The 12,361-nt window shown below is 40.5% G+C and overlaps 1 long non-coding RNA gene across 1 annotated transcript; it reads right to left on the reverse strand.

Moving 5' to 3' along the window:
- Positions 1 to 9,527: 9,527 nt before the first annotated feature.
- On the reverse strand, positions 9,528 to 9,754 carry LOC117500913. Its single transcript, XR_004557892.1, has 2 exons — positions 9,711 to 9,754; positions 9,528 to 9,606 (listed from the first exon to the last, which is right to left on the reverse strand). It is a non-coding gene; the product is annotated as an uncharacterized LOC117500913 (long non-coding RNA).
- Between the last annotated feature and the right edge of the window lie 2,607 nt (positions 9,755 to 12,361).

Here is a 12,361-nt window from a genome sequence, read left to right on the forward strand (position 1 = left end):
AAACACAACCGTATCCATAACAAATTAACATGACAGGAAGTCAGGAGAAACACCATAAGTATTGCACAATTCCAGTTTTAGACATTATTGTTTAGCAATTTAATGGACATGGGGACGAATGAATTTTTGAGTCTATTCAGTCTGCTCCGAGTGACTCTATACCTTCTCCCAGAGGGAAGGAGAGTGTACTCTGTGTGAAGGACATGAGCTGAATCCATCAGTATCCTCTGAGCTGCTTTCAAGACAGACTCTTCATAGAGTGAGCTGAGGGACTGATATTGTTTCTTTCCAATTATCTTCATTGCATTGTCAATTTGTCTGTTAAGTTTTGTTTTAAGTTGTACAGAGAGGTTGCCGTACCAGGCAGTCATGCCATATCTGACTAGGCTCTCTAGAACTGCCTGGTAAAACAACATTATTTTTTGATTGACTCCATACAAACGAAGTCTACGAAGGAAATAAAGTCTCTGATGGAGTCGAGAACACAAACTGTCCACATGTACAGTATAGCTGTGAGTATTGTCTATGTGCAGCCCCAAGTACTTGTATGAACTGACCTGGTCAATAGGAGTACCATGTGTGACCACAGGAGTATGGTCCCCAACAGTCCTTGGATCCAGAATCATTTCCTTGGTTTTATTAACATTTAAAACCAAGTGGTTGTCATCACACCACTGCACAAAGTGTTTCACTTCAGAGAAGTACTTTGTTGGACTTGAGTCTTTGTGCAGTAGGCTCAAAATGGCTGTGTCATCAGAACATTTTAAAACAAAGTTATTACAGTAGTTATTTGTACAGTTATTAGTATAAAGAGTGAAGAGGACAGGAGAACTGACACAGCCTTGTGGTGCACCTGTGCTTGATGATTTGAGTACCGAAAGAGCTCGGTTAACTCTGACTTGTTGTAATCTATTAGTTAAAAAAAGAATGATACCATCTAATTAAAAATGGGTTGACATTCATTTCCTTTAACTGAAACAGCAACAGGTATGGTTGTAATGTATTAAAGGCTGAACTGAAATCAACCAATAAAATCCGTGCATATGCAGTAGGATCTTCCAAGTGCTTAAGTGAAAGGTGGGTTAAGCTGTTAATGGCATCATCAGTGCCTCTACCCTGCCTATAAGCAAATTGGAATGGGTCAATTACGGGATTAACATCCGTCTTGAGGAAAGATAGCATAATCTTTTCGAAGCACTTGCTTACAACAGATGTTAAAGCTATTGGCCTATAGTCATTCTTTCCAGATGAGCACGATTTTTTGGCAATTGGAACAATAACGGATCTTTTCCAGAGGGTTGGTACAGTATGAAGGTCTACAGACTGCTGGAACACAGGACACCAAACAGGGGCCAATTCTTCTGCACATGCTTTTATGAGCATTGCAGAGATGCCATCTTGACCGGTGGATTTTTTTGTAGACACCTTCTTAAAGATTGATTGAACTCTCCATGGGTCGATTGCAATCCTGGTATTTTGGTCAACAGGAAGGTTTTCCAAGATATTCTTACAATCATCAGAAAAATCTTGTATTTCAAACCTCAAAAAGAAGTCATTTAGCTCATTTGCTTTTCAATCAATCAATCAATCAATGAATCAATTTTATTTATATAGCGCCAAATCACAACAAACAGTTGCCCCAAGGCGCTTTATATTGTAAGGCAAGGCCATACAATAATTACGCAAAACCCCAACGGTCAAAACGACCCCCTGTGAGCAAGCACTTGGCTACAGTGGGAAGGAAAAACTCCCTTTTACCAGGAAGAAACCAGCAGAACCAGGCTCAGGGAGGGGCAGTCTTCTGCTGGGACTGGTTGGGGCTGAGGGAGAGAACCAGGAAGAAGACATGCTGTGGAGGGGAGCAGAGATCGATCACTAATGATTAAATGCAGAGTGGTGCATACAGAGCAAAAAGAGAAAGAAACACTCAGTGCATCATGGGAACCCCCCAGCAGTCTACGTCTATAGCAGCATAACTAAGGGATGGTTCAGGGTCACCTGATCCAGCCCTAACTATAAGCTTTAGCAAAAAGGAAAGTTTTAAGCCTAATCTTAAAAGTAGAGAGGGTGTCTGTCTCCCTGATCTGAATTGGGAGCTGGTTCCACAGGAGAGGAGCCTGAAAGCTGAAGGCTCTACCTCCCATTCTACTCTTACAAACCCTAGGAACTACAAGTAAGCCTGCAGTCTTAGAGCGAAGCGCTCTATTGGGGTGATATGGTACTATGAGGTCCCTAAGATAAGATTGGACCTGATTATTCAAAACCTTATAAGTAAGAAGAAGAATTTTAAATTCTATTCTAGAATTAACAGGAAGCCAATGAAGAGAGGCCAATATGGGTGAGATATGCTCTCTCCTTCTAGTCCTCGCTAGTACTCTAGCTGCAGCATTTTGAATTAACTGAAGGCTTTTCAGGGAACTTTTAGGACAACCTGATAATAATGAATTACAATAGTCCAGCCTAGAGGAAATAAATGCATGAATCAGTTTTTCAGCATCACTCTGAGACAAGACCTTTCTAATTTTAGAGATATTGCGTAAATGCAAAAAACATATTTGTTTAATATGCGCTTTGAATGACATATCCTGATCAAAAATGACTCCAAGATTTCTCACAGTATTACTAGAGGTCAGGGTAATGCCATCCAGAGTAAGGATCTGGTTAGACACCATGTTTCTAAGATTTGTGGGGCCAAGTACAATAACTTCAGTTTTATCTGAGTTTAAAAGTAGGAAATTAGAGGTCATCCATGTCTTTATGTCTGTAAGACAATCCTGCAGTTTAGCTAATTGGTGTGTGTCCTCTGGCTTCATGGATAGATAAAGCTGGGTATCATCTGCGTAACAATGAAAATTTAAGCAATACCATCTAATAATACTGCCTAAGGGAAGCATGTATAAAGTGAATAAAATTGGTCCTAGCACAGAACCTTCGGGAACTCCATAATTAACCTTAGTCTGTGAAGAAGATTCCCCATTTACATGAACAAATTGTAATCTATTAGACAAATATGATTCAAACCACCGCAGCGCAGTGCCTTTAATACCTATGGCATGCTCTAATCTCTGTAATAAAATTTTATGGTCAACAGTATCAAAAGCAGCACTGAGGTCTAACAGAACAAGCACAGAGATGAGTCCACTGTCTGAGGCCATAAGAAGATCATTTGTAACCTTCACTAATGCTGTTTCTGTACTATGATGAATTCTAAAACCTGACTGAAACTCTTCAAATAGACCATTCCTCTGCAGATGATCAGTTAGCTGTTTTACAACTACCCTTTCAAGAATTTTTGAGAGAAAAGGAAGGTTGGAGATTGGCCTATAATTAGCTAAGATAGCTGGGTCAAGTGATGGCTTTTTAAGTAATGGTTTAATTACTGCCACCTTAAAAGCCTGTGGTACATAGCCAACTAATAAAGATAGATTGATCATATTTAAGATCGAAGCATTAAATAATGGTAGGGCTTCCTTGAGCAGCCTGGTAGGAATGGGGTCTAATAGACATGTTGATGGTTTGGATGAAGTAACTAATGAAAATAACTCAAACAGAACAATCTGAGAGAAAGAGTCTAACCAAATACCGGCATCACTGAAAGCAGCCAAAGATAACGATACGTCTTTGGGACGGTTATGAGTAATTTTTTCTCTAATAGTTAAAATTTTATTAGCAAAGAAAGTCATGAAGTCATTACTAGTTAAAGTTAAAGGAATACTCGGCTCAATAGAGCTCTGACTCTTTGTCAGCCTGGCTACAGTGCTGAAAAGAAACCTGGGGTTGTTCTTATTTTCTTCAATTAGTGATGAGTAGTAAGATGTCCTAGCTTTACGGAGGGCTTTTTTATAGAGCAACAGACTCTTTTTCCAGGCTAAGTGAAGATCTTCTAAATTAGTGAGACGCTATTTCCTCTCCAACTTACTGGTTATCTGCTTTAAGCTGCGAGTTTGTGAGTTATACTACGGAGTCAGGCACTTCTGATTTAAAGCTCTCTTTTTCAGAGGAGCTACAGCATCCAAAGTTGTCTTCAATGAGGATGTAAAACTATTGACGAGATACTCTATCTCACTTACAGAGTTTAGGTAGCTACTCTGCACTGTGTTGGTATATGGCATTAGAGAACATAAAGAAGGAATCGTATCCTTAAACCTAGTTACAGCGCTTTTTGATCATCATTTGTTGCAAGTGTCTTTTTAGCTGGGTTCATGTTTGTTATTGTCTTGATGTTATCCCACAGCCTTTTAGTGTCTGATTCTCTAAAGTTCTTCTCAATAGTTTCCCTGTGCAGTATCCTGGCCTTTTTCAGCAATGTATTAAGTTCTCTTTGTACCGCTTTCACACTCATTCTGTCTTTGTTCTTAAATGCTATTTTGTTTCCTGTTAATACACTCTTTCACCTGTTTAGTTATATACGGCTTATTGTTTGGATACACTGTAACTTCTTTCTTACTCATAACACTGTCTACACAAAATTTAATGTAATCTGTTATTGTTTCAGTGGCTTCATTTATTTCCGTTTCATGGAATATTTCCCAGTTAGTGCAGAGAAAAGATCCTTTAAGCGTCTCCATATTGTCTCTGTCCCATAAAGTCACTGTTTTTGTTTCTGGCTTACTCCTTTTGAGAGTGGTCTTATAGAGCGGGATCAGCTGGACAATATTATGGTCCGAATTTGAGAGTGGGGGCTTTGATTTGGCAGTGTAAGCATTTTTCACATTGCCATAGCATTTATCTAACACTTTGTTTCCACGTGTGTCACATTTTACATATTGTTGAAAACCAGGGAGGGATAGTTCTAATTTACAATGATTAAAATCGCCCAAAACAAACACTGGAGCTGCCGGTGTACGTTGCAGCTGTTTATGAATACGTTCAGCTATAAGGCTTGCTGCTCTTACTGCATTCCCACTGGGTGGAACATAAACAACGCAAATAATTATATTCCCAAACTCCCTCGGGAGATAGAAGGGCCTCAGTGACAGACACAATAATTCTACATCCGATGTACACGTGGTCTCCCTCATGGTGTAGTGCCTGCACCAGCTGTCATTCACAAGCAGACAGACCCCGCCCCCTCTGCTCTTTCCTGACATATCATGGACGTTTTGTCCTCCAGACAAAAGAGGAAAAAGACCATCCAGATTGTTACCAGCGCAAAGTTCAAAAGCCAGCATCTGTGATGGTATGGGGGTGTGTTAGTGCCCATGGCATGGGCAACTTACACATCTGTGATGGCACCATCAATGCTGAAAGGTACATCCAGGTTTTGGAGCAACACATGCTGCCATCCAAGCAACGTCTTTTTCAGGGACGTCCCTGCTTATTTCAGCAAGACAATGCCAAGCCACATTCTGCACGTGTTTCAACAGCGTGGTTTCATAGTAAAAGAGTGTGGGTACTAGACTGGCCTGCCTGCAGTCCAGACCTGTTGCCCACTGAAAATGTGTAACACATTATGAAGCACAAAATACGACAACAGAGACCCCGGACTGTTGAACAACTGAAGTCGTACATCAAGCAAGAATAGGAAAGAATTCCACCTACAAAGCTTCAACAATTAGTGTCCTCAGTTCCCAAACACTTATTGAGTGTTGTTAGAAGGAAAAGTGATGTAACACAGCGGTAAACATACCAGCTTTTTTGAAACATGTTACAGGCATCCATTTCAAAATGTGCAAATATTTGCATAAAACAATAAAGTTTATCAGTTTGAACATTAAATATCTTGTCTTTGTGGTGTATTCAATTGAACATAGGTTGAAGAGGATTTGCAAATCATTGTATTCTGTTTTTATTTACATTTTACACAACGTCCCAACTTCATTGGAATTGGGGTTGTATCTTTCTTAAACTCAATCTGAAAGCAAATCTCTACAACTTGATATAAATTTACTAAAAATATAAACGCCAAGATGATGGGTTGCATACGTAATGGAACATTTTGGTATAATATCTGTAAATTATCAGTTTTATTGCCAGTTTTCTTCAGAGTTCCATACTGTATTTCTTCATAACTGATGTAAATAAAGTTGAAGACATATTCAGTAACTTTGAAATGTTCATGTATCCATCTCTTGACTTGGTGAAATTAACTACAATCATTTTTTATGTACGCTAAATCAAAAGTGAACACGTTGTTGCCGCTATAACCTCGTGTTCTCTGTAAATCAGAGACTTGTCAGACGGACAGTTATGCATCTCTTTTATATCATATGGCAACAATGTTGACACAAAGCTGAACGGTGATCACCAGGCTGCACTGCACCGTTTGGTTTGTGGAGCTGCCTGTTTTCCACTTGTAAAGGATGTGGTTGTTTGCAACCTACAAGAAAGATGGATCAGGCACACTGTGAAAATCCATTTGCAACATTTAGGCTGCGTGCGCACTGAGCGGTGATAAGTCTAAATTAGCAATAATAAATTTGTTAATTGTCCTGCACCTGCTTAGTGTCTGTGCATATTTCAATGTAATGGTGATATTCAGCGGAGACATTCCTCCAGTGTCTCTTTGCTGACTCCCCAACCAACATCAGTCCCACTGATTCCTGATAACGACAGGCAGACTGTGAGGTGACCCTCTTTCACCCAGCCGAAGCCCGCAATTAACCACCAAAAAGCAAACTCAATCAATTTCAATTTCGCCTTTGTAGAGATGATCGAGTACACAAGGGGTTAATTATTCCTCTGCTGTATTGATTGGTGTTTTCATCCTCGCCTGTTAATTAGGGTGAATGATTTGGCACCAGGGTTGGAAAGATAAATGATTAGAAGGTGGGGAATGGCAAGTAAATCTGTGTCCCTTCTAAACATGTTCCAGCTTGCTGTGCTGGATCCTCTGCAGTTGTCTTTATTTTTCTCTTGTTTTTTCCCCTTCCTAGTGAAACCAACCATGCTTTCAGCAGATGACTGTAAGGGCCAATGATTCCATCTTTCAATCAGTCTTTTTTCCCTGCTCTTGCTTGACAAATTCAGTTTGATGGAGGCATTTCCTGTCACTCAGATGTCTGTGATTTTACATGTTTTGTGCTGTTTACATATGACAGGACCATGTGGTGCAATGCATCATATATATATATATATATATATATATATAAAATATTTTCTTGTCATGCAGCTTATAAAAGATAGCATTAAAAATTAGTTTTGGTCTTCAGTGAATGCAGAGAAGTCTACAAGCTGTCTTATTGCCACAGATACGGTTCATGATATGGAAAGAATAAAACCAAACCAGAGAAGACGTTGTGCTTTCTGTGGGAGTACCTCGTGAGTTCCCAGCCGCCTGCTGCTCAGCTATGCTCGGCTACACAGGTGACATTATGGCTTAGCTGTAAGAGCGAGGCAGAGCTGCAAGGTAAAGTTAATTGAAATTCCATCCTATGTGAGGCGGAGGAGATAGAGCTGTAAAAGGCTCTTTAATTACTGTGGCTACTAATGAAAGATAATTGGGTCATATGGCAACATCTCTACTGGGGCTCGGCTGTAAGCGGTGGGAGAGACTAAGTCTGATACAGACCCTGCGGCTCATCAGGCTGTAGCTTATCTCCAGAGACTGTAACATCAAGCAAAGTCCATGACTCCCGCTGGATCCTGTGGACAGGGTGCCAGTCCATCAGAGGTTACTCCCCCAGCCAAGGCAGGTGCACAGTAAAATCACCAGTGTTAAATTAACACTGACAGTGAACATATGGTCCCACTCTGACCAGAATGGGACCATATGTACACTGTCAGTGTTAATTGAACACTGTCAGTGTTAGTTTTATACTGGTGATTTTACTGTGTACCCATTTACAGCTGGGTGGACTGGGACAATACAGAAAATTAGCAGAAAATTCATTTTAATGTCTTTTGAACTTGAAGAGGCCTTTTTCATGTAATCATATTAGATTACACAATATTACATAGAAACATACCATAATTTGTCTGTGGTGCAGTCTACCCCAAAACAAACAAGTTAGAAATGCACTTTCTGCCATTTTTATTTGGACTTTTTTAAAGACAGTGCTCTAAAACTAAAATAACCAGATAATACATGTTTGAGACCACATGGTCACATCTCTAATTAAAATTAAAAAAAAAATAAACATAATGCATGTTCCACCTATTCTGTTCAGTTTTGCCTCCAGAAAACCACAAAGCTGGCGATGCTATACAATCTCAAAATTACAAAAGGTCACTGTCCAAATACCGCGTGAGACCCTGTGTGGCCTGTGGACTAATGATAGTGTAAAACAGATTATTCTCGTGTCTCTGACTTGCAGGACCAAAGGCCATCATCTCAGTCTTCTTTGAATTTAGAAGCAGGAAATTGCATGATTTCCAGTTTTTCGCTGAAAGCAGTCTTCTAAATTCTGCATGTGAGAGAGAATATTTGCAGCCTTTTGGCTGACTCTCCCCTTCCCGTTTTAACCTCTTGTGTGTAGTTTGTCTGTTTCCCCCAAGGTGGTGCTCTGCAGAGTCAAGGAACACCTGCTGCTCATCAGCTACTCACACCTGAGGCTCATCTGCAGCTCATCACGAGTGGGTTACTTAAACCCCAGCCTGGAGCTTAGTGACTGCCGGATTCTACACGTTGATTCTCCATGTGAAATCCATGACCTTGTCTACATGGAGGCTTCCATGTGCTCTGACAGCTGAGCTTTCCACAGCTCATCTCAAGGTAACCTGACCACTGTCTGCACCACGACACTTTGGAACGCTCCGGCTCTCAGAGCGCATAGCTCTGCCACACTTCAGTTACGTTCCTTCATGTTTGGTGAGATCTGTTCCTAGAACTACTACCACAAACTGTTTTCTAAGAAGTGTTTGAACTACTACGAACTTTCCAATTAGTTTCTAATGTCATGTCCTGCTTAAATTTACTGCACAGCACTTGACCTCTGAACATAATTCCTGAACTGGGAATGATTCCTGAACACCAAACCTTATTTCCTAAATGGAGAACATTATTCCCAGAACTGTGAACATTTCTGTTTTAGCCTTCATTGAACTGTTAATTGTTAAAGGCTTCCAGTGCCTCTCCACTATGCGGGCACCCCCAGCAAAGCATTATTATTTTCCTTATTGTAAATAAATACCTTTTTGTTCACAACCAGCTCTGTTTCCTTGCTCCCAGCATTTGGGTCCATAGCCTGTACCAATCCGGATCTCTAACCATAACAGTAAAGCTGAATGTCATAGGCAAAACAATGAAAACTAGTTCTAGTTTCTCACTAAATATTCAAGACGTGCGATATAAAATGAAAACAACAAAGGACAGGGCTGGACTTGGACAAAAATTCGGCCTTGGACTTTTTGGTCCAGACTGGCCCACCAATACAATCCACGTGCAGATACTGTGCCAAGTCGCCCCCTGTTGAAGTACATATAAACAACACAAGCCCTTAATAACACTACTATACTGAACAATATCTCTTTAGATTCTGGAGACTTGAATGCAATAAATGATGACTACACAGTATGTTGCTCACTTGGTCTTAAGAAGGATACTGCAGAAAAGATTTAAGATTCAACAGTGTTTATTTATCACTCACTCATAGGCGGTGAAAACTGTCATGGCATTGACAGGCTGGCAGCAAGGTACTGTAGGTCACATCACACAAATAGAGAGCCCTGTGAAAGACAGACAACAAAAGATGATTACTGAACAATATCCATGCAAGTTGTCAAGTCTTGTCTAAAGTAAATGTAGAGGAAAGTAAGTGTATTGCTCTTACAAGGAGGATGTTGGCTAAAACACTAGGACACTGGCAGCAAGGAAGACAACTGCAGGTTTCACCGCACAACAAGCCAGATTATTCCAGGTGTCCAAGTCCAATTATATATTTTTTCCATCTTCCTAATAAACCAGCTGATTGTAATTGGCTCAGCTCTTCAGGCAGGTGGATGAGCTAATTATTGAGATCACCTGTTTTAGGTGCACGGGTAGATGCAATACTCCAAATGCTCATAGAGTGCAAATGTCCTAACAGATAAGAAGCCTCTATTGCAGTAGACATGCTCAGTGAAACCCTCATTGGATTTAATGTTGTATGCTACTTTTTAGCACTTTTAGTAGCTGTCGGTAGCTTCACCTGTTAGCTCCACTCAGTGTGTAATTAATGGAAAAAATATGCGGTTCATAACTTTTAATGCCCATGACAAATCAAACTGCGCAGTCCCCAAAATAGGATTTAATAAACACCCGAACCCAGGTTAGGTGGTTCGGACTTCATAGAGAGGCGTGCTTGGGCATCTTTCATCAACATGCTCCACCCCTTTATACAATGAGTTCTGACTTTCTGATTGGCTGAGGAATGTACATAATGCTAGAAGTAACCTATGAAAAAAATATTGCGGACCGGGATAGTTACCATGAAAAATAAAAAAATTAAACAAAACTGGGCAGCCATCGGTCCATTTATTGATTAGCACACTGGGAAAAATCCCGGTAACTCTCAATGGCCAATCCATCCCTGACAAAAGACCTAAACCAGAATCCTGAGGTACTCCATATTTCACAGCTGAGTTATTAGAAGTACTTTAGAAGACACCATGCACTCACTCACTCACTCACCTGCTTATCCAGGACCGGGCCGCAGGTACTGTGTATGCATTTAGATAAATATGATGTGAACCAAGCAAGAACCGAGTGAGAAATGTTAAAATAGTTTTGAATGATAGATGGACTGCATTTATATAGCTCTTTTCCATCTGCATCAGACACTCAAAGTGCTTTACAGTAATGCCTCACATTCACCCTGATATCAGGGTGCTGCCATTCAAGATGCTCACTACACACCGGGAGCAACTAGGGGATTAAGGACCTTGCTCAAGGGCCCTTAGTGATTTTCCAGTCAGGCTGGGATTTGAACCAAGGACCCTCTGGTCTCAAGCCCAACAGCTTAACCACTAGACCATCACCTCCCCCAAACAATAACACAGCCTACAATAGCAGCAATGAATCCATAGTGAGTAAAGCTCATTTTCCACTTTAGTTAGTGCACTTCTCATAGAATGATGTGCACATTGATGTTGCCCTCAGTGTTTCTCTTGTTCAGAGAAATGATGCACATTGTTGCCATCTCTTCTGTAAAGCTAACGTAAAAGTCAATATTTCTTACATTTGTTTAGTGTGCAGTGCTCACTTTGTGGAGAACATTGATTTGTTGTCTCGTGTTTTGCTTTTGGCTTAAGTTGGCATTAAGTGATGCAGTTTCTTCACAGCTTATGGCTTACAGCGTGAGCTTTACTCTGTGTGTGTGCTGAGTGTGTGCTGTGCACGGGCTCTCACACACACACATGCATGAGTGGATGTGGCGAAGTCTTTGCACTTAACAAACAGTCCGGTGGCCTCCACGGGGAGGAGGCAGCCATGTGCCTTTTTTTATTGAAGATACATAAAACCAAAGTGGAAGAGTCACAGGTCCCGCTTTGGAAATCCCTAATGGGCTTCTCCAGAGCTCTTCAGGATAATGACCTCTTCAGCTCGCCAGACATTTAAGTGATCTCTAGTTAATTGGGCAGAATTGTCAATCATGTCCCATAACCCCGCTACCCCACCTAACCCTGCTCTCTTTATATCCATTATCACCATTTTTGGTAGACACTTCAGAGAGAGAAAGAGAGAAAAAAATCAGCTGTGCTGGAAGCAAACTCTTCTGTGTGTTTATGAATCGCAACCATGAAAACACTTATTTGTGTTCTATCTGTATTTTTCAGTACAAGCTGTAAGCTTTTTTCAACATGTGCGTGCACACACACACCCTCAGCCAGAGGAGTTGGTCATTCCTGAAAAAGTGGCAAAAGCTACCATACTTTCTCTGAAAGCCTGGAATCTCAGCTTTCCAATGATATGTGACGGTCATCTGAGAAGAGTCGCTGTTACAAGTTATCAAACAAAATGTAGGCTAAGGTTGAGAAAATTGTGTACGAACCAAAGCAGAACAGTAACATAGCTGAAAATGTAAAAATGGTACAATCTAATATATACAGCTGACTGTGCGTGTGTGTTCGTTATGCACAGCCGCAGTAATTAAGCAATCAACACTTTGATTTGTCCAGTACAGTGTTGTATAGTAACAAAGTAAAAATACTTCACTACTGTACTTAAGTACGTTTTGGAAGACTTTGTACTTTACTTGAGTTTTTTTAAATTCAGCTTACTTTCACTTTTACTTCACTACATTTCCGACCTTAATTGCATACTTCTACTCCGATACATTTTCTATGTGCTATGCCGTTACTCGTTCCAAAAAAAAAAAAACACACACACACGAAAAGTCGTGTTTTCACCCAGAGACACCACTGATTACTAGTGACTGCAACGAAGTCAGGCCGATTTGTCATGAGGCATGTCCGGTAGGCTTTTCTGCAGTTGCGCACTTGT

Source organism: Thalassophryne amazonica, chromosome 19 (assembly GCF_902500255.1).
Source record: "Thalassophryne amazonica chromosome 19, fThaAma1.1, whole genome shotgun sequence".
Taxonomy (NCBI): domain Eukaryota; kingdom Metazoa; phylum Chordata; class Actinopteri; order Batrachoidiformes; family Batrachoididae; genus Thalassophryne; species Thalassophryne amazonica.